At 47.3% G+C, this 26,457-nt stretch overlaps 1 long non-coding RNA gene across 1 annotated transcript in view; it reads right to left on the bottom strand.

The window, feature by feature from the left end:
* Positions 1-2,320: 2,320 nt before the first annotated feature.
* LOC125424750 overlaps positions 2,321-26,457 on the bottom strand; it is a 127,987-nt gene continuing 103,850 nt past the window's right edge. The window contains exon 2 of the long non-coding RNA XR_007243271.1: positions 2,321-3,660. This is a non-coding gene — a long non-coding RNA (uncharacterized LOC125424750). The remainder of the gene's footprint in view (positions 3,661-26,457) is intronic.

Genomic DNA, 26,457 nt, shown 5'->3' with positions numbered 1-26,457 from the left:
TGCATGTGCGGAATGAGCCATAGAGTTGGGAGAGACTCCAAGGGAACACACAATTGGATTAGAGTGCAATGGCATCTTAGAGATACACAAGTTTTTGGGGAAGGAAGGAAGGGAAGCTCTCCTGTTTTTGAGGGAAGCTCTCCTGTCTGAAGAAGGGAGCCTTGGACTCGGTTAGAAAGTTAGAAACCTTCATCTCCTCCCCTGGCTATACCTGTAGCATTTTGCCAAAGCGGAAATAAATTCTTCCAGCATTTAATTCTCTTTCAGAGGCGTTTTGTGGCTCTTGATAGGCGAATGGCTGAGGAAGTGTAGTCAATAAATCAGCGATGATCGCAAATAGTAGCAGGGAGTATGTGCGAAGTGTGGGTGAAGAGGAATCAAATCACGATTGGGAAAAAAAACGCACTCTGGCCCCTTCCGCACATGTACAGTAGTGTATTTTCAATCCACTTTGCAGCTGGATTGTACTGTGTGGAACAGCAAAATTCACTTCCAACCAATTGTGAAAGAGGATTGAAAGCGCATGTGCAGGAGGGGCCTCAGATTTCCTATATGATTAGTGGATGCTTTAGTTGCCCCACAGCTTCCTTGAGGGCTGATTGACAGATGTCTTTTCTCCTGACAAGAGCTTAGCTGGCCATCTGGTCCCCATGGAGGAGTGAGAGTTTGGGATGGGGCGGGGCGGGGCCAGAACAAAGAAGAGGAGGAGTTTGGATTATACCCTGCCTCTCTCTCCAGTAAGAAGGCTTGCAAACGCCTTTCCCTGCCTCTCCCCACAACAGATACTTTATGAGGTAGGTGGGGCTGAGGGAGTGCCAAAGAACTGTGACTGGGCCAAGATCACGGCCAGTGTAGGAGTGGAGAAACAAATGCAGTTCACCAGATAAGAGTCCGCTATTCATAGGGGGGAGTGGGGAATCAAACCTGGTTCTCCTGATTAGAGTCCACCACTCTTAACCACTACACCATGCTGTACCATCTAGTTGTACCCACTGTATCTGCACCCTCGAGCAAGCTAAGTACTAGTGTGGGCACTAAAAGGCCCTTCCGCACATGCAGAATGATGCACTTTCAACCCACTTTTGATGCACTTTGCAGCTGTGCAGAATAGTCAAATCCGCTTGCAAACAATTGTGAAAGTGGATTGAAAATGCATCATTAGGCATGTGCAGAAGGGGCCAAAGACAAACCAGAGAATCGCCAGGCTGTTCGATTCCTAACTGGGGGTGGGGGTGGGGGGGCAGTCTTCCTTGAGTTAGTCTGTTTTGAATAGAGAAAAGCTGAGGGTGGGCTTGCGTTCTGGGGTCTTGGGATATGAACAGAGTCCAGGAAGAACTCGGGGGGAGGGGAGGGGGAGGGGCCCAGTCCCCCAAGAACTCTCAGCTCTATACTCAGCGGGGTTCAAGGGGAATAAAGAATCCCTGGAATCCACAAGGCAAGGACGCCAACGGAACCGAAGACCGCAAGGAGACTGGAAGGGGTGCGTCATGCAGTTGTGCGCACCCCCTCGTTTGTGCGCCCAAGGGGCAAGGGCAGGAGTGGACGGAAGACTTTGACCTGATGTGTCTGGGGAGAAGGGGAATGAATTGCCCCAGTTGAAGGCCACCAGCTTCTGCGTTCCGTCTCCTCCCTCCACCTGGCGGGCCAGATCTGTCTGGTCTCCCCCAGGAGACTTGGTCCGGACTCTTCTGAGATGGCTGGCGTCAGCGAGGAGCAGGAGGGGGGGAGGTGGAGAACCGTGGGAGGGGAGGATGGGCGGGAGGAAGGGAAACGGGAACATTAAGATGGTCTGAACGGGGGTCATCTCACCCTCCCCCCTTACCCCCTCCCCGCAGTGTCTTCGCACATGATCCAGCAGCTCAGCCAAAGAGCCCTGGCAGCCAGGCCTGCGGAGAGATCCTCGCCTCGAGTTGAAGCATCCGCCCCACAACTTGAAAGTATTGATCAATATCCCCCCCCCCCAAAAAAAAAAAGACGCAGAGGAACAATAAAGACTAGGGAGAGAATCTGCCCCGCTCCCTTCCAATAGATCTCCAACAGGTCGCCCCCCCCTTTGGGCCTCCGCCTGGGAGACGCACAAATCTATTTTCGTAGTGTTCTGGTTACCAGGATCTTCTTCCCCCCCCTCTCTCTCTCTCACACACACACACACACAGACACACACACAGACACACACACAGAAAGAGAGAGAGAGAGAGAGAGAGAGAGAGAGAGAGAGAGAGAGAGAGAGATTCTAAGCATGCATTCCCAAATTAACTCTGCTATAGAGATAGAGATATCGCCACCATCATGATCAATATGCAAGTTAGTATTTTCTAGCTTCCTTTGTCCTCATTTTATTTGGAACAACAACAGTAAGAATAACAACAATGCTGGCAGAAGATCTGGCAGCTATGATTTCATTTGATAACAACAGCAGCAGCAGCAAGTTAGTATCTTCCAGCTTCCGTTGTCTTCCTATTAACTGAAATAAAGATGGCACCTTTTCTACCTTGCAGGACTGTTGTGGAGGTCATGGAGATAAAATAGTGCTGCTATGAAGATCCAATTTGACTTTTTTTGTGGGGAGGGGGAGATAAGGAATGAATGCCAAGAAAAGGGCCGCACTGGCTCCAGGAAGTGGTTACATTTTTAATTGAAGCTTTTTTTAAAAAAAAAATATAGAAACTTGTTAATAAAGGAAAGGGGACTTTGGGAGCAGGGGAAAGAGCTAATGCCAGAATTTTGAATTACCCAGTGAAGTGGAGTGGGACCAGGATCAGGTTAGAGGAAAGTGCAAACAGGTTCCCACAACCTATAAGGAAGGGCTTGAGTGAGTTACAACGAGCTGGTAGCTGCAGCTGCCGTCCAGATGGGTTGGCAAAGATATGAAGCAACTTCCCATTCTAAATGCACGACCCCCTGTGATCTTCCCAGGGGTCTTGGTCTGATTTCGGAGGGGAATGCTGATGTCCCAGGGTGGAAGGGGAAGAAGGAATGAGTCGGGTGATGGGAAGAGATATTATCTTCAACAAGGGCCCTTCACCACCATTCCTTCCAGATACACAAGCACTGTTTGAGCTACCTGGGATCCTCTTGACTCCTCTCACCAACTTCTCAGAGATAGTCTGGCTTGCGAAAGAACTTAAACCCCGGACATACCGTTGTGAGCCCTTAAATCAGAGTCCAACAGATTCCTCCCCTCTCCAAATGAGCCGCGGCTGATTTGCTTTTTGTAGCTTAAGAGAAGCTGGTTTTGCAGCTAGGTCATCTGAGCTCCCTTCGACCCCTTTATTTGCAACTAGTGAATTAAGAACCCCCTTTTCCCTTTCGGTGGGTGGATGGGATGGGGGTTAAAAAAACGAGGATCCGTTTTGAACAGAGAAATGGTATTGTGAAACTACCAAAGCTGGAGGAAAGAACTGGACACACTTAGGTTGGAATGGATCGGCGTCCCCCAAAGACATGAATTGCACGAATTGTATTGATTTCAAAGCAAGTCTCTGGCTCCTAGAGAGGACAAGTTAGGGGGATGAAATCCGCCCTCTGTAACAAGCGCACTTTGCATTTCGCTTCAAAGAAGATTCCACCGACTCTCCCCACTTTTAAGCAGCCTCAAAGGATGGTGGGAATTTCTTCATCAGATACCGTCACCATCTCCGTGACTTCTGGTCAGACAATCTAGAAGAAATAACAATAATAATAGTAGTAGTAATGGTGATAGTAGTAGTAGTAATAATGATAATAATAGTTTTCCTGATTTTTGGAGGAAATGTCTCTGTGCAGTCGCTATTATTATTAGCGGTTTTGATCTAAGTAAGTGTGTATTGCAAAGCCTTTAAGGAAAGACAGGCTGTCATATTGGTTAATATTGGACTGGGAGTGGGTAGAATCAGCATCCAGAGCCCAGGAACCCTACCTTATTTGCAGGGTATTAAAAGTAGTAGTAGCAGCAGCAGTAGTCATAGTCATCATCATAGTAGTAGTAATAATAAATCTGTACGAATACTACACCAATTCATTACAATGTCCTAAGCTCCTGGATGAAGCTCGAATTGTAATGAAAGGCCAACAACCAGTTAAAGAAATGGCAGCTGTGATAGTAAACAAAATTAAATAACAACAAATACAACAACAACCACCCCACCAGTGAGGTAGGGTTGAGTTCTTTAGGGGTTGTCGCCATGGAAACATCACACTGAATTCTGGATCCTACCCTCTCCCCATCCAGCAATAACCAATAGGCCAGACTGTCTTTTCATGAAGGCCATGCAATACACACATGCTTAGATCAAAACCACGAATGATGACTACAGGAAGAAATTTCCTCCCAAAATCAGGAAGAATTCTTTGGGTCACATGACCACTGGTATGAAATAGGGAGTTCAGCATAAGGAAAGCTGAGCCAAGAGACGTGGGTTATTTTATAAGGGGGACTTAGAATTAATGTGCAATATTGATAAGAACAACAGTCATAATCATACAAATACAACAGCAATGAGGCAGCGTGGTGTACTGGTTAAGAGCAGGTGCACTCTAATCTGGAGAACCGGGTTTGTTTCCCCGCTCTGCCACTTGAACCGTGGAGGCTTATCTGGTGAACCAGATTAGTTTGTGCACTCCAACACATGCCAGCTGGGTGACCTTGGGCTAGTCATAGTTCTTCGAAGCTCTCTCAGCCCCACCTACCTCACAGGGTGTTTGGTGGGGGGGGGGGAAGGGAAAGGAGTTTGTAAGGCCCTCTGAGTTTCCTTACAGGAGAGAAGGGTGGGGGATATAAATCCAAACTCTTCTTCTTCTACCACCCACAATCCCACAGCCCAAGGCCTGAACATTCCCTTCACCCAGTAGGCCTTAAATGGGTCTCTCCCCTTGGTCCTCACTTTACCCAATCTCTTATTTTAAACCAAGCCGCTGTTGGGGTGATCACCACCCAGCCTGGTCGATAGGACTCCGTGCGCAGTCATCCGCTGAAGAGTTGCTGCATTATCCCCCTTTAAACACACAGACACAGGTCTTTCAAGGACCCAGAAAAAGAGAAGGCAGAAGATTTGACTGGGGTGTGTGTGTGTGTGTGTGTGTGTGTGTGTGTGTGTGTGTGTGTGTGTGTGTGTGATGCAAGTGACAGTCGCCTTCCTTCTTTCTACGGTGTGTGGGATGGTTTCATATATATTCCAGTGTTTGGGATGAATGGTTAAATTTCAACCTGCCTTTTTGATGAAGCCCGTTTCTCTCCCTACCCGCCCCCCCTTCCCCTGCTTTCCTCCCCCTTCCTTCCTTCTTTCCTTCCTTCCTTTCCCCTCTCTCTAATCCAGGAATCATTAGCGACCGCCTCTGGCTACATGTTTTCCACCGCTGAAACACTATGATAGGGTTGTAATACAAATTCCGCAGACTTACTTTGCATCTTTGCGGTAGGACGACGTCACAGCAATAATACACATATATGTATTTTTTTTTAAAAAAACCCACAAGCTTTTCATCCCCCCTCCTCCTCTCTCCTTCACTGGGGGTGGGGGGAGACCAGGAACTCTCCCCAGGATTTGGAGGGGGTCTATACGAAGTTTCCTGTTATTCTGAATTTCTGGTGGGCTTGTCTCTTTTTAATCACCCCCTTTCGTGTATACGTGATCAAAGTCCTGCTCTGTCATGCAGCCAGCCTTTTGAGTCCTTTGTTATGAAGGGGGGTGGGGAGAGAAAAACGGGTCTCTTTGCGCATTATCTCCTCTGTAATATTCAAAATTGTAAGACAGGAGTCTGGTTCAGTTATCAGGGGGTCCCACCTGTCGCAGCTGCTGGGTGGTATTGTTCTAAGGATAGATTCCGTTTGGACTCATTTTCTTCCCCCCACCCACCCCTTACCGAGAATCCTCTCTACGTATTAATGATGGGGGGATCAGCCGGGGGCGCGAGGGGGCAATGCTATAAAAATATAAATATATGTAACACCCATCCAAGGAAACGATTCCCGCATCTGAAACCGAGTATCTAAAAGACAGACATTGTTTTATTTTTTGTTCTGGTGTTGAATGGGTTTAAAGTTCTCGGGTGCTGAGAATCCAGACCCTCAAAGGAGCCAAACCTTTCCAATTCACTTCTGTTGGGGGGGGCATTGAAAAAATAGGGGGAGGCCGTACACTGATGAGTCGGAGGGGGATTTTTGTCGCACCCCCTCCAGGAAAAAAAAATAGGCACGCCAGCGAAGGCCTGTGATAACTGTAAAATACGTAGGCCTTTGAAAACGCCCGTATACAACCCACGCCTTTGATAGAAGCATCCCTTTCATCCTCCTGCCGTCATTTCTGTATTTTCTACATTTTTTTTTTTAAAGCCAGAGATTTTTATATGTGTTCATGGGCGGGCGGGCGTACGTCTGGGCTCGTGCTAAGCATCCCTTTTAAAATGTATCTGTCGGAACCCCAAACAAGATTAAAAGGAAAGGCAAGGAAACAGAGCAAATGAATTTCTTCGGGGGTAATTTCTGCCTTTTGAGAGAAATCCAAATCTTCTCCAGCAAATGCTTGCTTTCCTGTTCTGCTTTGCTTTTCGAGGGGGCTCAGCCCGCAATATCGGTCCCAGAACTAGATTTGATTCCCTGCCCAAATAGGAATATAATTCATACCCTGTTGGGGGGCGATTCTCGGGTTGGGTGTGATTTTCTTCCCGGTGTTACTCGACCTGTTTTCATTTCCATTGACTCCTGAGGGTTAGTTTTAATTACCTTCAGACTTAAAAAAACAAAAACCCAACAGCAACAGCCAGGTTTTAAATTATAAGCCAGGCGTGAAAAGCTATCTGTTATGGCACAGCTTCATTTTCAAACATGCGAGCTCGAGTTACGACTTTGCAGGTCTTTGAGAAATCGTACACCCGGGTCGGTTTTGTGTTTCTGCTCCCCCCCCTCCCGCCACCCCCTTCCCACGTCTGCCTCTTCACACATACACCCACACCTTTTGAGACTACAGGAAGTAGCCACGGAAAATACACTGTGTCTCCATCTCTATGCAAATGGCCACTTTCGAATGTCCGATTCTATTAGCTCTCTTTGATTATAGGAAACCCCATAAAGCGTGCTGTTAAATAGAGGTTCTTATAGGGCTTGCAGTTCACCTTTCCGCGGCAAGGTGGCGCTCCAAGGTGACAGCTTTAGGCGAGATCCCTTATTAGTAAGGCGAATTATTATTATTTTTTTCCCCCTGCCTCGGAGATTAGGAGAAAGATACAATTCCTCCGGGCTGCTCGTGAGAAAAGACAAGATAGAGCAAACAAACCTTCAAACAGTCGATTCCTTAAGGAGGGGAGGCGGGGAGGACCAAAATAAAAAGGGCGGAGTGGGGAGAGGGGAAGGAAAGAGGAACCAGCAGGTAGAAATGGGACTTCTCCGAAGCCAACTGCCACGCGGGAGTGGTTTGAAAGAGGCGGCTGTTGCAAAGTCCCTGTCTCCACCGCAGACCCGTTCGCAAAAATGGGGAAAGGCGGGGGCGGGGGGCGAGGGACTCTTCCACGAGAGAAATAAAATTCTGAATTGTGAAAAGGCAACCTGGCTTGGCTACTGTTGGCAACACAGAGCGCGGATCAATTCAGCGGATTGCTCGCGCTCCTGAAGTTTGCACTTTTGGGGAAGGGGTTGTGCCGGGTTGGAGATAGTGTAGGGGGGACGCAAGGTCCAGGGACGCCGCGCAGATGCACGTAGGATGCCCCTTCTTATTGATTTCCTTGGGAGCCACTTGGGTTTTCTCCCTTTCCGCTTTACCCAACGTCGGTGGCTGTTTCTGCTCCCAGAAATGAAGGCAAAAAGCGATGCCTGCCCAAGAGCATTTTGTTAATCTGGAAGACTAAACTGCACAACATATCCGTCCATTTCTCTCTGTGTGTGTCCCTCGCACCTTCCTTCCTTCCTTCCTTCCTTCCTTCCTTCCTTCCTTCCTTCCTTCCTTCCTTCCTTCCTTCCTTCCTTCCTTCCTTCCTTCCTTCCTTCCTTCCTTCCTTCCTTCCTTCCTTCCTTCCTTCCTTCCTTCCTTCCTTCCTTCTGAGGTTTAGGATTTAAAAACCGTCCCATGCCGCTGTTTTGCTTGTTTTAAAAATATACATAAATGAAGGAAATAAGTTCGGAGCGGTTTCAAGGGCGGTGGGAATATATATATACATATATATATATATATATATATATATATATATATATATATATATATATATATATATATATTGGGGGAAGTATATGTATATATTGGGGGAGGATACTCCTCAATCTTCAGCTGAATGAGCTCTGGGGGGAGGCGGGCCATTCCCCCCTCCCCCAGTTTCCCTCCTAGGAATGTTGTTATTAAAAACGCAGGAGGAAAGGCCCAGATTCCTAATGAAAATTAGAAATCTCCTTTGCGGAAAAGTGCGATTTGGGGGCATTACGGTAGATTTCCTATAGCACTGCAATGACCTAAAAAAATATCGTTTGGAGATATCTAGGCCTTATTCGCCCCACTGGCGGTTGGCGTGTGGGTTTGGGGTTTTTTCCCCCCTTCTTCTTTGCTGCCTTCTGCCTTCCCAGCCCGAAATTGCGTAATTGTGCGTTTTTATTTTGCTTAAAAATAAAATACGTGGGGTTGAGCCGGCGTCGAGGCCAGGCCGGAGGAAGGCGGGCGCGATCCCTCCCTCCCGGCTCCAGCTCCCCATTCATTCCCCGCGAGTCTTTCCCTTGCCCGGCGTGATGAAAAGTGACATTCGTCAAGCGGCTACCGCGAGTAATGAAGTCAGATGCGGCCTCAACCTACCGGTTGCTACAAATAAACGCGGGAAATGAATGAAAGAAGAATATCTCTCTCTCTCTCCCCCCCCCCCCCCCCCCCCCGAAACCCTCCAAGAAAAAAGATTGGCGGCTGCCATTCCTAGCTCTCCCCTCCGAAAGGGCTTCTTTGCCGCAGAATTACCGCCTGGCCTCTTTTCCTGCGTCTCACTGATGCTCCCTCTGAAGTTTCATAAATGCACATTTTATGGGTCTGGTTTTTTTCCCCCCTCGCAATTCTGCAAAGAATACAGTCCGTCCCCCTCTCTCCGCGCCGGGACAGGACTTCTCAAACCGGATCGCTGTAGACCTGAAACGGCATCTTCTCTGCCAAAAAGATATTTATATATGTGTATACATCTGGGCTTCCGATGTATTTGCAACCAGAAAGAAGAACGAGGCTTACATGTGGTTATGCTTGGCGAGGGAGGAGGGAGAAATTGTCTCCTCCTCCTCCAAATTATGTACATCGAAGAGGAATCCGGTGCTGCGCTTCGGCCGAGCCAGAGATCTGTCTTCGCTGGAGATTTATTTAAGTTTCAACTCTCTCTCTGTCTCTCTCGCTCCCTTCTCTCAGCTTGCAACTCGCGATTTCTTCTGCAAAAACCTGATTTTTTTTTTAAAAAAAGAGTCTTAAATTAGAACTGTTTCCTAACTTCCCAGGTTCGGGGAATTAAATCTGCGGTTTAAAAATGCGGTTGTATCGTCCATGGACAGAAAGCACACGGCAAGCAGGCCCGCACAAGCAGAGAGAGAAAGAGAGAGAGAGAGATATGTATACCCTTTCTCCCCGGCTATCAACATTCCCATCTTTTCCTGTTTACGCAAAAGGGAATGCAAAACTGAATAAGTACGAATGCTGGCGAATGGGACAATACTGAAATTGTCCTTAGAGTATTCAAATTCAGCATTTGGGAAAGGAAGGAAAGTTATTATCTATCTATCTATCTATCTATCTATCTATCTATCTATCTATCTATCTATCTATCTATCTATCTATCTATCTATCTATCTATCTATCTATCTATCTATCTATCTATCTATCTATCTATCTATCTATCTATCTATCTATCTATCTATCTATCTATCTATCCATCCATCCATCCATCCATCCATCCATCCATCCATCCATCCATCCATCCATCCATCCATCCATCCATCCATCCATCCATCCATCCATCCATCCATCCATCCTCGCCTTCTCTTTTCGTTTGCTGTAGAGCACCGTGGCGTTTATTTGAAGATAAAATAAAGACTTGGTTATAAGAAATTTGATTTTTCTCTCCTAAGAACAGCGCTCCAGCACAAAGGAACCTGGTCTGAAATCTCTCTCTCTCTCTCCCTCCCACTTTCGTATTTCTTGGAAAGGTTTTTGGCCTTTTTCAAAGTTTCAGGATTACAGCTCTGAGGAAGTCTTGGCAGATGAAGATCCCTCTCAGTGGCCCTGAGCCGCAGGTCCATTCAGATATTCGTATTCGGACTCTCTAATTCTGGGTACTGAATGGATCCGTTGGGAAGGGGCAAACTGCTTTTCCGGGCTAGCCAGGCCGAAGTCTGTCTGGTCAGCCAGCTGTCCGCTTGACCTTTTCCTGTTCCCCAGGCTGTTCTGGTCTGGAGGTGAGCTGAATACCGAGGTGTGTATGGAAGAGAGTTGGGGACGATCCCACAAGAAGTGCCCCTGAGAGAGCACCCAGGCCCTTCGAACTCCGTTTGTTCCGTGGGGACCGGGGAGAAAACGAAGAGCCCCCTCCCCCTGCAAATGCCAGTTTTGGCGGCGGTTCTGTGGCCATCCGCACATGCATAGACACGGACAGCGCTCTGGGTTCAACCCTTCAAGAGTTTGGGAATCGGGGGAAATTGCCTCGGCGGAAATTGCCAGCAGGTTATGCTGAAATGTATTCAACTCTCATGGACGACTCCTAACACGTGTCTTCAGGGAACTTCTGAAGGAAACGTGGGCTAACACGAAACTGTATAAAACTCTCCCCAGTATCTATCTATCTATCTATCTATCTATCTATCTATCTATCTATCTATCTATCTATCTATCTATCTATCTATCTATCTATCTATCTATCTATCTATCTATCTATCTATCTATCTATCTATCTATCTATCTATCTATCTTCATCATCACCATCATCTGGTCCTCAGTTTTCTTCTTCTTCTTCTTCTTCTTCTTCTTCTTCTTCTTCTTCTTCTTCTTCTTCTTCTTCTTCTTCTTCTTCTTCTTCAACATCCTCCAAGACATGTATTCTCCGTGGGACTCCCAGTTGAAGCGAGGAGCGCTCTGGCTAATCTAGGCCGCACTCCCGATTCATACTGACCTGGGGGGTGCGGTTTTTTTTCTCTCGAGTCGACATGCATAGAATCGCACAGCGCTCCGAGAAGTAACAACGTTTGCTTCTCTATGTGCCATTTCACAGGCCGTCTCTGGGCGGACCTTTGGCTGATTTCATTTGGGAAGGCTCTTAAAATCGGGGGTAAGGCGCATGCTGTGGGGTTCAACAGCCCCGTGGGTCGGACCTGCCGAAGAATCCTGGGGCCATGATCCGCCTTTTCCTTAAGCCCTTACTACTGAAACCCAGGGCAGTCAGCAACACGCTAAAGTGAATTCTGCACAGCATATTTCTAACTTTCCTCTCTGTCGGATAGGAATGCCACATGTTAGATGCGGCTTCAGATAAGTAACGCGCAGAAACAAAAACAGAGTCCAAGAAAGACATTCAGAAGAGGGGGAAAGCGTCCCTGGCGCATGCCCAGTTCATAAAGAGGCTCACTGCCCCAAGGGGTGACCGGCTAACTCACGCAACTGAGCCTCCATCTGCAGCGGCAGTGTATCTCCGAAAAGCGGAGACAGGGAGGCAACAGCCGGAAATAGACCGCCCTGCCTCTTACGCACGTTTTGAGCTCCCCAAAGCCGGAATGGATCCCAAGCAATCTTTTCTTGGCGCTCTTAATGGGGGAGATCTAGTAGTCACTGGCGAGGTATGCGCCTCCGGCTTTCTTCCACCCCGGCTCTGGCTTCCTTCTGAATTCTTATTTACATTTGAAGCTCCCACCCCCACTGGTCGATTGGCAAAACTTTCCAGAAGTCAGCAATCGATTCCTTTCTTTTCTCCTCGCCCTCCCACCCCCCACCCCACCCCCACTCCACCCCACCCTCACTTTTCCATCGGCCGACTTGTTTGAAAAAGCTGTCAAACTCCATTAGAACACAGAGCAATGAGTGGCAGACCCCAAATGCTTTGAAAAGCTCAAAGGGGAGCGTGGGGGGGGGGGAGAGGAGGGGTGTCTCGCCTATCTAAGCAGAAAAGTGATCTCTACCCCCCCCCTTTTTAAAAAAGCTGCAGATAATCTAGAACAGGTTGCGCCTCTGATCCACAGGCGAATGACCACAGAAACTTCCTCCGGGTTTTTGAGTTATCTCCAAAGGCGAAGTCACTTCACTACCCTGGAAGTTGGATTTGACAGTCTCAGGCGCTTGATTCGAATTAAATAAAAATGTTATTTTTGAATGGGGTGACTAAGTGGTTGCCTCCGCGCGTGTGTTCCTAAACTGGCATTTAGGAATGGCGGGGGACATAAGGAGGGGTTTCCAGTGACCGTGAAATAATAGGATAAATAATAATAATTCACTGAGGAACCGCGGCCGTGGCTGCTCTGGTGGGGGCAGGGCGGGCTTGTAGAACTGATATTTTGAATGGATCCTTTCGTTGCTCGACAAGGCGACGCAGCAATAGGGACTGGAGAGGCAGAGAGGTAGAGACCGACAGAGAGACGCAGAGAGACAGACAGACCCACCAAACGACAGACAGACCATCAAGAAAACAGGCAGACAGATAGGGACATACAGACAGGCTGATGATAGATAGATAGATAGATAGATAGATAGATAGATAGATAGATAGATAGATAGATAGATAGATAGATAGATAGATAGATAGATAGATAGATAGATAGATAGATAGATAGATAGATAGATAGCCAAGTCTTCCTATCCAATATAACAGGACATGATCCAAGCAACTCAAAATCCTTGGACGACTGCAGTATTAATTGTGCTTACCAGGGAGTAACTCGTGCTAACCACACTGCTACGTCTGACTATTTGTACACCTAAGATGTCAATCCCGTCTCAAGATGCTGGCGAGTAGGCTAGTTGTGTTGGGAGATCACCACAGATAGTGATACTAATAGCCGCGATCCAGAAAAAGTTAAGCATCCGGCGGTTTTGAGGTCTGCTCGCAATACTGACGCCTGGGAAACTGTTATTAGAATCTGCCCTGTTGAGGTTTCAGCCACCGTCGGACTGGAATCAAGGACAGTTCCACTCACCCAGGCGGTGGATCGTGCCCCAAATATACAACTCGGGGCGCAAAAACCAGCAGATCACTTCAGATTATTGGAGCCACCCCGACAAACGCGGCTCTTTTGACACCCTTTCACGTCATGCGAGCAAAGGTCGGAATGGGATTTTGAGGGCTTCATTTCTGACCGGATCGCGCCCTCCTTCTGAATTAAACTGGGACGTGTCACCTGGAGGGGGCGGGGGGGAGAGATCGAATCCCGAACCGATATCGAAAAGGAGCGCCGGGCATTGTTTCCGGAGCCGGGGGCGCAAAGAAAGCCAAACGCGAGAGGCAGCGAAGCGCCTTGGGGGGGGGGGGGACCCTTTAAACCGTCGCCGCACCGTCCACGTTTGAGCCACCGCTTTGATAGGATAATACTCCATTTCAGAACGTGCCCGCGGGGAAGGCGAACTTCGTAAAGAGTCAGGTGGGCCCCTTCCGCACACGCAGAATAAGGCACTTTCAATCCACTTCCACAATTGCTTGCAAGTGGGTTTTGCTGTCCCGCACAGTAAAATCCAGCTGCAAAGTGCATTGAAAGGGGATTGAAAGTGCATTATTCTGCATGTGCGGAAGGGGCCGTGGAGGTGGCTGTTCAGCCAGGTAACCATTTCGCCTCCTTGCGCACCTCTTTGGAAATCTATTTTCCTCCCTCGCCACCTTGAGCTTTGGACTACCCATTGGACTACCCTTGAGCTTTGGACTACCCTTTCCCTTTCCCTTTAGCTGCGTAGAACTGATTGGATCCTGGAGATACAACAGGGAGATAGAGATGCTCCGTCTGACTCGGGCTATCGAAGGAGTCCTCCCGGGGTGCCATAAAAGCGGGCTGACCCGCCCTAAGGCCAAGGGTTTGAAGGATGCCACTCCTGATAAAGACAGGAGGGGCCCTTCCGCACATGCAGAATAAGGCACTTTCAATCCCCTTTCTATGCACTTTACAGCTCGGTTTTACTGTGAAAAATAGCAAAATCCACTTGCAAACAATTGTGAAAGTGGATTGAAAGTGCATTATTCTACAGGTACGGAAGGGGCCAGAGCTGTATAGTTCCATCTCGTAGGCCCCTTCCCCCCCCCCCTTCCCCGTCGCCTTGCAACTTCGATTTACCAGGCAGGAAGATGTGGGAGAAGAGGACCCTGCATAGACCTGGGTCCCAATCCACCTAGAGCTTTAAATCGTCTCCATAAGAGTAGTTGTGTTCTGTGACCTCAGGGGTGCTTCACAGAGGCCCCTTCCGCACACGCAAAATAATGCGTTTTCACACCACTTTCACAACTGTTTGCAAGTGGGTTTTGCCATTCCGCACACCTTCAAAGAGCACTGAAAGCAGTTTGAAAGTGCATTATTCTGCGTGTGCGGAATGAGCCAGAGTAAGGCGAGTAGAAGACGGGTCCCTGCCCCCAAGAGCTTACAATCTTGCCCTTTGACAGAGGTCGACTGCCTTCAATTCAGAGAGGCTAGTTTGATGGCTTCCCACATCCAGGCATTTGGCCTTAAGCAGAGCTTTTAAAACCCGCTCTTCTGCGAGCATAATTTCTGTTTCGACCAGTTTCCTCAAGGCAAGGGCTGGACTTGGGTGCAAAAGGTGGCAAGTTCCGTTCCTGGGGGCTCTAGTTAAAAGGGCCAAGCAGAGGTGGTGGGAAAGATTTCTGTCTGACACCCTGACACTGCCAGTCAGAGTGGGCGATAGTCGCCTCGATGGACCGGTGGTCTGATTCAGAATAAGGTAGAGTCCTGTGTTCAAGGCATGCGAGGGTAAAGATTTCACCTTTCCAGCAAGACACGCACACTCTCTCTGTCTCTTCTTCGGAGCCATCGAGATTTCCCCGCAGCCTCGCAAGTGAATGCTTCCGCAGAGACTTTCTAGGAGATAATTAGATTATAAGGAACATTAAAGTTGTTTTATTGATTCCCAAGAAATTCTCCGAGAGGGTGGGGACGGGCGCGGCGGGAGAGGGGGCTTTAATCTCAGCGAGGAAAAGAAAGAAACCTCCCCCCCCCCGCCTCTCCTCTGCGCTCCAAGTTGACGCCCCGCTTTCTCGCCTTTAACTCGCGTCTCGTGTGGACGCAGAGTCACGTGTCAGTGGGAAAAACTCCCTCCCTCCCTCTGTCTCTGGGTCGAACTGCAGCGGGAAGAGGGGGGCACTGGGAGGAGAATCGGAGTCACACACTCAACTCTCTGTCCCCAACAAGAGTCAGTGTGGTATAGTGTTTAGACAGTCCTGCTATTATCTGGGAGAGCCAGGTTCGAATCCCCACTTGGCCATGGAAACTTGCCGGGTGACCTTAAGCCAGACTCTCAATCTAACTTACCTAACAGACTACTAACTTACCTCGCAGTACCTCCCAGGGTACCTTGGAGGAGCAGAGAATGAAGCAAGCCATTCTGGGCTCCCGCTGGGAAGAAAGGCTGGGTATATTTGAAGTCAATAAATAATATAAGTACCCTTTCTGCGCCTTAAGATCTGGGTCTCTGCCGCTCCCTCCCTCCCAGCTCTACGGGGTTCCAACGCATGGTGTAAAGGGAGGAAAAGGAAGGGAGGGAGGGAGGAAGGAGGGAAGGAAAGAGGGAGGGAGGAAGGAAAAGGAAGGGAGGGAGGAAGGAGGGAAGGAAAGAGGGAGGGAGGGAGGAGGGAGGAAGGAAAAGGAAGGGAGGGAGGAAGGAGGAAGACAGAGAGAGAAAGAAAGAAAGAAAGAAAAGAAAAGAAAAAGAAGAGAAAAGAAGAGAAGAAAGAAAGAAAGAAAGAAAGAAAGAGAAGAGAAGAGAAGAGAAGAGAAGAGAAGAGAAGAGAAGAGAAGAGTAGAGAAAGGAAGGAAGGAAGGAAGGAAGGAAGGAAGGAAGGAAGGAAGGAAGGAAGGAAGGAAGGAAGGAGGGAGGAAGGAAAAGGAAGGGAGGGAGGAAGGAATGAGGGAAGGAAAGAATAGAAAGAAAGAAAAGAAAAGAAAAGAAAGAAAAGAAAAAAAGAAAGAAGAAGGAAGGAAGGAATAGAAAAAAAAAGAAAAAAAAAAAAAGAAAAGAAAAGAAAAGAAAAGAAAGAAAAAAAGAAAAAAAAGAAAAGAAAGAAAAGAAAAAAAAAACGGAAAGAAGGAAAAGGAAGGAAAGGAAAAGGAAGAGAGAAAGAGAAAGAAAAGAAAGAGAAGGAAGGAAGGAAGGAAGGAAGGAAGGAAGGAAGGAAGGAGGAAGGAAGGAAAAGGAAAAGGAAGGAAAAGGAAGGAAGGAAAAGGAAGGAAGGAAAGGAAGGAAGGAAGGAAGGACAATGAATAGACGGAACTGAATAGCACTATACCAAGCTCCTGCAAGTTCATAGCTCAATTATGCTTGAAGAACCACCAGTATTCACTACATTCTTTCCATTCTGGCCAGAGGAAACCTTTGTAGGCTGCTGTGCCGGTAAAATATTGTGGGTTGCACCTACAATAGCTGTGGGGAAGAGGTATTCATGGAAACCCTGCCCTCTTCTGTGCCCTGCTTCTAGAACGAGATGCTATCTCAGGAGACTGGAACTGGCAAGCGCAATCCTGTGAAGGCTGTTCATGTGTTGCTTGAGACCGTATCCTGGTTTCCCCTTCCAAGTACTGTCTAGTGCAGGCCGGAGTCAGCGCCCAGCAAGCATCATGATTACAGAAAAGTGGTGCCAAAGTTCACAAAGTATATCCCAAATATGGGGTTTGATCGAGTGTTGGCACCAAGAACCTGATGAACGGGGAATCTGGCCAGGTGGGAACAAGATGCGATACAGTTCACCTGAGTTACACAAAAGAGGGCTGGCATTCACGTCGTTTGCTTGTTCTTGTTGTGGGAATTTGATATAATGGCTGTTTTGTGTAGTATTAGCAGTAGCATTAATTGCACTAGTAGCATTAAGCGCCTTAGTATTCACATAATGGTTTTGCTGTACAGGGCATTTGTCAGTCCTGAGTTCAAGTTCTGTCTTTGCCAGGATTCCTTGTCCACCCTAGCCAAGTGGGCCAATATGGTTGGACAAAGGTTTGGGGGCTTTATAAATGAGCACAGGGTTGGAGGTTACAGGGGCCAGAAGTTTGAAAGACAGGCTGACGTATCTTCCCAGTCTCAGACCCCGCCCCCACATGCAGAGTCATGCCCTTTCAATCCACTTTCAATGCAATCCACTTGCAAACACTTGTGAAAGTGGATCGAAAGTGTGTTATTCTGCACATGCAGTTTCTTCTTTGCACAGTTTTCAATATCAGGGTCTGTGGGAACCCAACTCCCATCTTTTAAAAAAATGTTGTAACGTCCAGCCCTCAAAAGCTTACAGGGCGTTTGAGGTCCTCCTAAGACAGTGATGGCGAACCTTTTTGAGGCCGAGTGCCCAAATTGCAACCCAAAACCCACTTATTTATCGCAAAGTGCCAACATGGCAATTTAACCTGAATACTGAGGTTTCAGTTTAGAAAAAAAACGGTTTGCTCCAAGGCGAGTACATTACTCAGGAGTAAGCAATTGGAAACAGACGGTAGCGGCTGAATACGTTGAGTCGCGACCCTAGGAGGTTTGCTCAGAAGCAGACCAGCCTAGATATGTTATTATTATTATTGGGGGGGGGGGGTATTTTCCGCTCCCCATGACAAAACTCTGTGTGGTAGTATTGTCCACAGAGAGGGCTCTGAGTGCCACCTCTGCGTGCCATCACTGTCCTAAGAAAAGGTTTTCCAAGGACTTTCAGTTTGTGCAATTTCTGATGGACCAATATGAAGAAGAAGAAGAAGAAGAAGAGTTTGGATTTATATCCCTCCTTTCTCTCCTGCAGGAGCCTCAAAGGGGCTGACAATCTCCTTGCCCTTCCCCCCTCTGCTCTGGGCACTTGAAGGTGGGTGCCAGGGCCAGAGAGCTCCGAAGCTGTGAGGCCAGCCCAAGGTCACCCAGCTGGGCGTATTGGGAGTGCACAAGGCTAATCTGGGGTTGCAGATGGCCTCCACAAAGCTCGAGGCGGCAGAGCTGAGAATCAAACCCGGTTCCTCCAGATTGAATACATGGGCTTAACTATGCCGCTGCCTTATTTTCTTCAAAGAACTTGCTCCATATGCTATACAACAAATAAGCTTACTAGATATCTGAATATTTGAGAATCCAGTCTAAAATACATGTAACTTAGCTTTATTGAACACAATGGAATAGGCTAACAGGTACAAACCATAGCAGCCTACTTTGCATTTTACTGAGAGCTCTGTTGCTGTGAATAGCCAGCTCTTTACAGGTAATGACTTTTAATACTTTTTTTCAAGTATTCACTGAATACACCAACATATACATACACCCATATACATAAAGTTCCAGATTTCAAAGTAGTTTCTAGAAGTTATTCATTTCTGCTGGCCTTTTGGAAGGGGTCTTCTAAAAAGAAGAATGTGTGGCTCTGGTTCATGAATCATATAGTGGACCCAGCCAAGGCTTTGCTGTACACCAAGTCTTCTCCATTCTTCCTCAGTCATTAGATGAGTTTTTGGTATGAGTTTTTGGTATATGGCTGGACAAAATGTGTGTGTGTGGGGGGCTCATAAACGGGCACCGTGTTGGAGGTACCAGAGGCCAGAGATCTGAGTGGCGGGGTAGGCCTCTTCGCGGGGGTAGGCCTCTTCGCGTTGGTGCCCAGAGTAGGTTCCTCCCTTCCTCCCAAAAGGTTTTCATCTCCCCTGCTCTCGCTCTCTCTCTCTGTGTATGTTATTATTTAAATAAAGGGATTAACACACACACACCCCCCCCCAAATGTGTGTGTGGTGGGAGAGGGTGGTCCCAATTGGCCAGAGCTAGTGTGGCAACTGTCAAACTTTGACATCAAACCTTGACAACTTTGATTCAGTTACCAGAGGACCTGCCTGTCCCAAGAGGAAGATCTTAATTACTGGCGGGCCCGGGCTGTCAAAAAAGGGAAGATTTGGGGAAGGGGAAAGAGAAGGGGAAGGGGGCGTGAAGGTTGGGGGGGGGGGCGGCGGTAATGTGTGTGTGTGTATTAGGGGAAGGGGCGAAGGGGGGCGTTGCTTTCAGGCGAATCCTTTTTGATGGGGCCCCTTTGAGACCCTGGCTGCTGGGTTCTGCCCTCCTCTCCAACTCCACTCCTCTGAACTTTATAACTATATGTAAACACGGTGTCAGTTGGCGGGTAATCTCTTCGGGGGTTTCTTATTAGAGGCTGGGGAAAAAAAATTCATTCTCCTGGAGTTCTAGATTAAGCAGTAAGATTTGCTCCGCGGCTGAATGGCCTGGCGTTTCTCGGCATAGAATGTGGCGATTGTCGCTGGGTTGTGACCCATAAAATGTGAAGGTGACTGTGCCGGCTTTGGTGTGTAATTATGCAAAACACTTTCTATAAAGCTATGCCATCCGATCTAATGACAATGCCTGCGGTCCATTGCTTAAATAATAAAAAAAAAATCTGATGTATATATACAGGCTCCAGGAGGAGAAAAGGGGAAAGGAGGAGAAAGTAACGTTTTTTTGGGTTTTTTTAAATAAAAAAGATGTAATTTGTTTAGGAGATTTTGAAAACAACTGAATAGGGAAGGAAGGCTGGAGAAATGGAAGAGGATTGGTTGAGGCAGACTAAGAAAGAAAGAAAGAAAGAAAGAAAGAAAGAAAAAAAGAAAGAAAAAAAGAAAGAAAGAAAGAACTGTACAGGAGGAGAAAAATCACTGATAGTTGACACCTGTCTCGCCTTATCAACACCTTTGCAAAACAGGATTTTTTTTAAAAAAAAAAATGATAGCAAGGAGTCCGTGAAAGGGGAAGCGATGGCATTATGGCAAATAGTCCAGTATCACGGTTTTTTGGGCATTTGTAGCGGGCTGAGGGCTTTTTTGGAACGTGGGGCTTCTTTGACGCCCGTCTATTTTCTTCCACGCCTTCGTTTTCCTGGAAGAGCCCACGGGGGTCCTGGCCCTTTAAATGCCCCTCTCGGCTCTTCGTAGGATCAGGACGGGATCGCGGAAGGTTTGCACCTTTCAGGGGACCTGGGGGAAGAGCTGAACGGAATAGCTTCCTGGATTGCGCTGCAGGTAGAAATGTCAGCTAGGTTGCTGAACAGCCAGGATTTTTTGGGGGGGGGGCGGGGGGAGAGCGAGCGAGTTCTGAAAATAAACCAAAGGATGAACTTTTGCGGTGGGGGAGGGATTATGATAAATGGGAACTGGATGCGTCAGCAACCGGAATGTAAACATTGCAGCCAGCAGAGAGAGAGACAGAGAGAGAAAGGCAGAGACATACACATAAAAACAAAGAGACAAACACACAGACACACACGCACATACACACAGAGAGAAAGAGACACAGAAAGAAAGAGGGATATTCATACAGACACACACGCGCGCGCGCACACATAAACACACATAAACAAAGGCGCACGCATGCACTCACGCACAAGCACACACACACACACACACAAATCGTAACCCAAAGCAAACAGACTCGTATAGCTTAATCGGGAACAAAAAGTCATTCGCAACGAGAGAAGTTATTGCGGGTGACTGTGATTAAAAAAAAAAAAGCAAAACTTTTCCTGAACTTGGGAGGTGGAGTCCCTTATTTACGGGCTCAGACATTCGCCAATCCCTCTGGTCCCCTTCCCAACCCCCTGATTTTAAATAAATAAAATATCAAGGTGAGAGAAAGCCAGCCAGGCAGCCGGGATAATGAGGGCAGCCCCCCCTCCCCGCTCCCTTTTAGGGTACAGCGCAGGTAATTTACAACTTTGAAATGAACGCTTTAAATGTGCCCCCCCCCTTTTCCCCCCTGGTGAATATTTCGTTCCCATTAAGGCACACTTGGGATTATCGCAGGGAAAGAGAAGCATGCCTGATATCTTCATAGGCCACTCTTTGCCTGGGGGTGGGGGTGGGGTGCGAGGTGGGAGTTGGAGGTGGGGTCCTGGTGTAGGGAGATGGAGCTCCCTGGCCCCAGCAGAGTCGGCTAGCCCGCATTGCTTGGGGGTGGGATTTCCATTTGCGGGGGGGGGGAGGTGAAAGTCATAGGGCTTTGGAGGGTCCTTTGGGGTGTGCATTTCAAACCCAGGTCATCCGATGGATTGCAGTGACACCCAGGCACGCAGCATCCCCCCCCCCCGCCGCCTCCCAGGGCCGGGAAACGTGGATGCAAAATAGGGTTTGCAGCGCCTTCTTCTTTTCCCCCTGACATCTCTATGATCCCGGGGATGACAGAGTTGTCAGGGAAAAAAGAGAATATCGAATCATCTCTTGTATCCTGCTCGCCTTCAAAAGAGACCGGGGGATCCTCTTTCTAAGCAACGGGGAGGAGGGAGGGGAGAAAGCTGACCTTTGAGAACCCCCTGAAGGAAAAAGGGGAGGGGGCTGGGGGGAAAGAAGAGTTTGATGTTTGCTAATGAAAATATCACACCTTAAAGCATTTGCTTCCCCCCCCCCCCACCCCACGTCTTGATGGTCAGTTCCTTCATCACCGCCTTTCATATCCTTTTTCCCCCCCTTTAAAGGTCCTGGGGAGATTATTTTTCCGGGTTTCTGTACACAAATATCCGTCACGGATTTTTTTATTCATTTTTTTAAAAAAAAAATTGATCAAGCAGTTGTTTGTTTATTGTCAAAAGACATCCGATCACTTTATTACTGGGTTGAAGGAGATGAGAAAGAGAGAGAGAGAGAGAGAGAGAGAGAGAGAGAGATGATAGAAGCCACTGTGTGTGTGTGTGTGTGTGTGTGTGTGTGTGTGTGTGGACGGACGGACGGACGGATGGATGGATAGGTGGTATATGGAAATTAATAGGTTTAATATATATAACATGCACACACACTCACGCTCATATATGTGTGTGTGTGTATATACATACACATACATATAAAACATTATTGTTTATTGTCGAAGACATCCAATCAGTTTATTACTTGGAGGGGGGGAATTACTGATAAAAGCTACTGGGGGTGAGTGAAAGTATACACACACAGACTCTTGTGGGTGTTTTTTTTTAATTGTAAAAGGTATCGGATCAGTTTATTACTGTGATGGGGAGAGGGGTAGAGGAATGGTAGAAGCTACTGGAGTGAGTATATACACACACAAATATATACAGACACATACATAGAAAAATATACATGTATGCACATATATATGTATATATGTTTGTTTATTTTCAAAAGACATCCGATCTATTGCTAAAGGGGGGGAGGGCGTCAGGAATGTGTGTGTGTATATACACACTCACACACATATGCCTATATCTACACACACACACCTACATAAGTATGGAAGTATGAGTATATATGAATTACCCATTTTCAGTTCAGTTTTCCCTAAACCCAACCCTTTTCCATTTTTTGTGTATCAAAGGATTGCCCCAACCCCCATCTTTTGAAATAAAACGCCTCCCGTGGAAAAAGAAGACCCAGCAGGGATAAAGCGACTTAGGTTATATGTCAGCCCAAGTCCCAAGTACAATGAAAGAGATTCTCGGGGTTATTGGGCGAAATCTGGCGCCACATTAAGCTCGATTAGGATCTTAATTATGTCTAATACATTCGCGCCGGTTTGCTGAATATCACAAGTCGCCGCTAAATGCGTGGATCGGAAATTATTGCTCTGTGAAGTCAAGACTGTAATTCGAGAGGGGTGCCTTGGTGGGAGCAAAAGGAAGGTCGATCATGATTTACTATTAATTATTATTCCACAATTAATCAGTTCAGAGCGAGGCAGAATTTGCTTGCCCGATTTTATTTGGAACCACCTGAGAGAGGTAATCCGGGTGGGGCGACCGGGTAGTCGCTCCCAGGTCGTGGGGGATAGTGGTTAGAGAGGGGCTGACCGGCGGAAGGCGAAGCTACTTGGAAGGGGTGGAGTACGGGGAATAACAGTGTCGGGCGGGCTCAGAGGAATCTTCAAAAACAGAACTCAAAGAAAGGGCAAGATCCCCCGGAAACTTATTCCGAGGCGGGCAGCCTGGGGAAATGAATAGCGATTGTTACTGTGCGTGGCGCCGGATAGGTTGGGGGCTGATCTCTCCAAAAGAGATATTATAGACACCAACGCGCAGCGAATGCGAAGAAAGATGATTTCCATATCAGAGATAAAGGGCCGGGTAATAATATACTCTTCCGAGGCAGCCGCGGTGCAGCCGGCTCCAGTCGACTCAAACCCCGTTTCTTTTTCTGTCTTTCCGGCCTCTCGTTTTTGCCATCTGCGCAGTGGGCGCGCACAGGGCCAGACGTCACTCAAAGCAGGTTCAAGACCTGGAAGTCACCCCGTCGACTTCTTTTTGAGGGGGGGGGCGTCGCTTATGCACCCCACCTACCCGAAGCTGATTCCCAAAATGCGTTTGGGACGAGAGAAGCGTTCCAGCGCTCCTTCAAAACTCTCAGGCTGATTCCGCATGGGCCAAAAACAGCGGTGTAAAAACACTGTTTTAAACCCTTTTACACCATTTTCACACCGTTTTCACACTGCTGTTTTTGGCCCATGCGGAATCAGCCTCAGAGAGCCCCTCTGCGCACCCAGCTCTGCCTTAGCGCCGTCGTTCCCCCTAGTGTGAACGCACGCACACGGGAGCGTTTCAGCGCTCGGCCCTATTTCCAGAGGTGGCTATTCCAAAGTCCTCTTTTCTTTCTCTCCCCTCTGCATCCCCCCCTTTCTGTTTCCACCACCCACGACAGAGTTACCTTTGGGGCAGATTGAAAATATTTCTCAATTAGCGCCCGAGGGAACGTGGCGTCGCCCCCTCCTCCTGCCGTCCAAAGGAACCAGACAATTAGCAAATAACCCACAATTAAATCCGGCTCCCCCCCTGGAGAAATGAGGGTTGACGTTTTAACAGGCAGAAGTTGCAAAAAAGTGCCCCAATTGGGGTGTGTGTGTGTGGGGGGGGGGAGGGGGAGGAGGGGACTCAGAGGAGGTCTGGGGGGAAAACTTTTTCCAAATGATATTTGGTGAGAGTTTTTGGACGCCATAGGAAAGGCGGTTGGGAAACAGCTCAGGTGGAGAAGGCTTTGTGTGTGTGTGTGTGTGTGGGTGGGTGTTTTCCGGCCACAGAGGTCTGTAAATTGGGGGTCTCACATGACCTCAGTAGGAGGAGGCGAGGGAGGGGGGGCTGTGTGCCTCCCGACAGCTAACAGACTTTCAAGGTACTTGAAGAGGGCGGTTTTCAAGCCACGACGGACGTCTGTAGCCAAATAAAAATAAAGGTGTGTCCCGATGCAGGACTTCGGTCAAGATTTATGAGCCGAGGCGGAAAAGTTCCTCCACACGGGACACGAGTCTCCAAAATCGTGCTCAGGTCCAGCGGTACGGATCCGTGGCACGTTCGAAAGATTGGAAGGAAAGAGGAGCAAAGTTGTTTTTTTTTAAAATGCTGCTTTGATTCAGAGTATTTTATCAAGAATCAGTTTTATCTATGGTGGAAAATGACCCAATGATTATAAAATGTTCAAAGTCAAGAAAGTCACTAGTTTATTTATTTATGTACATCAATAATTATAATTATTGGAGCAATAGGGGAGAATTTGGGCACAGAGAGAGAGATACTGACAGACAGAAATGATTGCTGGATAGGTAGGTAGGTAACGTAGCTAAGGTAGGGATGATGATGATGATGATGATGATGATGATAGATAGATAGATAGATAGATAGATAGATAGATAGATAGATAGATAGATAGATAGATAGATAGATAGATAGATAGATAGATAGATAGATAGATAGATAGATAGATAGATAGATAGATAGATAGATAGATAGATAGATAGATAGATAGATAGATAGATAGTGGGAGAGAGAGACAGAGAGGGACGGACAGAGAAACAGACAATAGTTCTTTCTTGTGCTCAGTCAACCCCAGAGCTCTTTAAAGAGTAATTCCTTCTGCCCCCCCAACCAGGTCCATGACCCAAAGAGTTTACAGTCTAAATGTTGATAATGGGGGGGGGGGGGGGAAGAGGAAAAGAGAGAACAGGCAAGGAACGGCCGCAGAAAACAGCGACTTTAAAGGAAAATACTGGAGAAAACAGGCAGATAATCGCATGTGAAAGAATCCAACCTGCATCAGATCAGAGGGAGCATAATCCGACCCCCCCCTTCTGAAATGCTCTTATTTGGAAGTAAATAATGCCATTGAGATGAACACAAATTACTCCCAAGTAAGGCATTTCTATTTGAGGGGCTAGAATCAATTTAGGACAACTCAGGGATCCCCTGGAAACAAAGAGGTCTAGGAGGTGGAAAAGTGGCCAACTCCAGCACGAAGGCTTCTATGCCATAGCTGAAAACTAATTTTTTCCAAAGCCAGAATCTGGCATTCTGTCTTTCCTCCACCCCCCCCCCCCGCCCAAAAAAAACCCGGATTCTGTGCCGAGCTCCTCAAAAACTTTTTGTTTCGAAACTTGCGCCAGGCGCAAAGTTCAATCTCCCACCTAATTTTTCTCTCCCAACTGGAAATCGAATCTTTCCTCCCTTGTCCAAAAATGACAATTTCCAATCAACAAAGCCTGTTAATTGGAAACGGAATTGGAAAAGGCTGGCAGATTCCCAAAGATCGAATTCCTGTTCGCTCTTTAAATGTATATAAAAAGGGGGGAAACAGTACTTCTGTATCCCGACAGATTTCCCCTCTTTTTTACAGTTGTTTCAAAACAGTTGCAATTGCTTCTCAAGAGTGAATGCCTGATGTGTTGGTACCAGAATCCAAACCATTAGAAAATAAAAGTCCTCTATGCTGTTTGAACATCAAGTGTGGATCAGAATGTTTGACATAGATTTTATTGTTTTGTATAATTTGATTGTTGTAAGCCACTCTGAGCCCATATGGGGAAGGGTGGCCTATGAGCTGAATATTTAATAATCAATCAATCAATCAATCAATCAATCAATCAAGGTAGTAAGTAATGGTAAATGGTAAACGGTCTGGAATCCACGCCCTACAAAGAGAGACTTAGGGAGCTGGGGATGTTTAATCTGGAGACTCGAAGGGGATATGATAGCTATGTTTAAATATTTGAAGGAATTTTATTTCAAAGAGGAAACAAGCATTACCGAGTAATGCATTCAAGGTGCAGGAAAAAAAGATTCCATTTAAACATTAGGAAGAACTTCCTGACCATCATGGCTGTTGGACAGTGGAATTCACTGCCTTGGAAAGTGGTGGAGTCTCCTTCTTTGGAGCTTGTTAAATAGAGGTTAGGTGAGCATATGTCGGGAGTGCTTTGATTGTGTGTTCCAGCATGGCAGGACTTGATGGCCCTTGGGGGTCTCTTCCAACTCTATGATTCCATGTTTCTAAGCAGCTACAACTGCCAGGTCATCTCACAAAGTTCCCCTTTCACCTTCATTGGCTTTAAAAGTGTTTTGGGGCTTCTGATGCAGCTACCAACAATCAAT

This window comes from Sphaerodactylus townsendi, linkage group LG17 (genome assembly GCF_021028975.2).
Source record: "Sphaerodactylus townsendi isolate TG3544 linkage group LG17, MPM_Stown_v2.3, whole genome shotgun sequence".
NCBI classification, from domain to species: domain Eukaryota; kingdom Metazoa; phylum Chordata; class Lepidosauria; order Squamata; family Sphaerodactylidae; genus Sphaerodactylus; species Sphaerodactylus townsendi.
The sequence above is the reverse complement of the archived record's forward strand: the minus strand, read 5'-3'. Positions and strand labels throughout refer to the sequence as shown.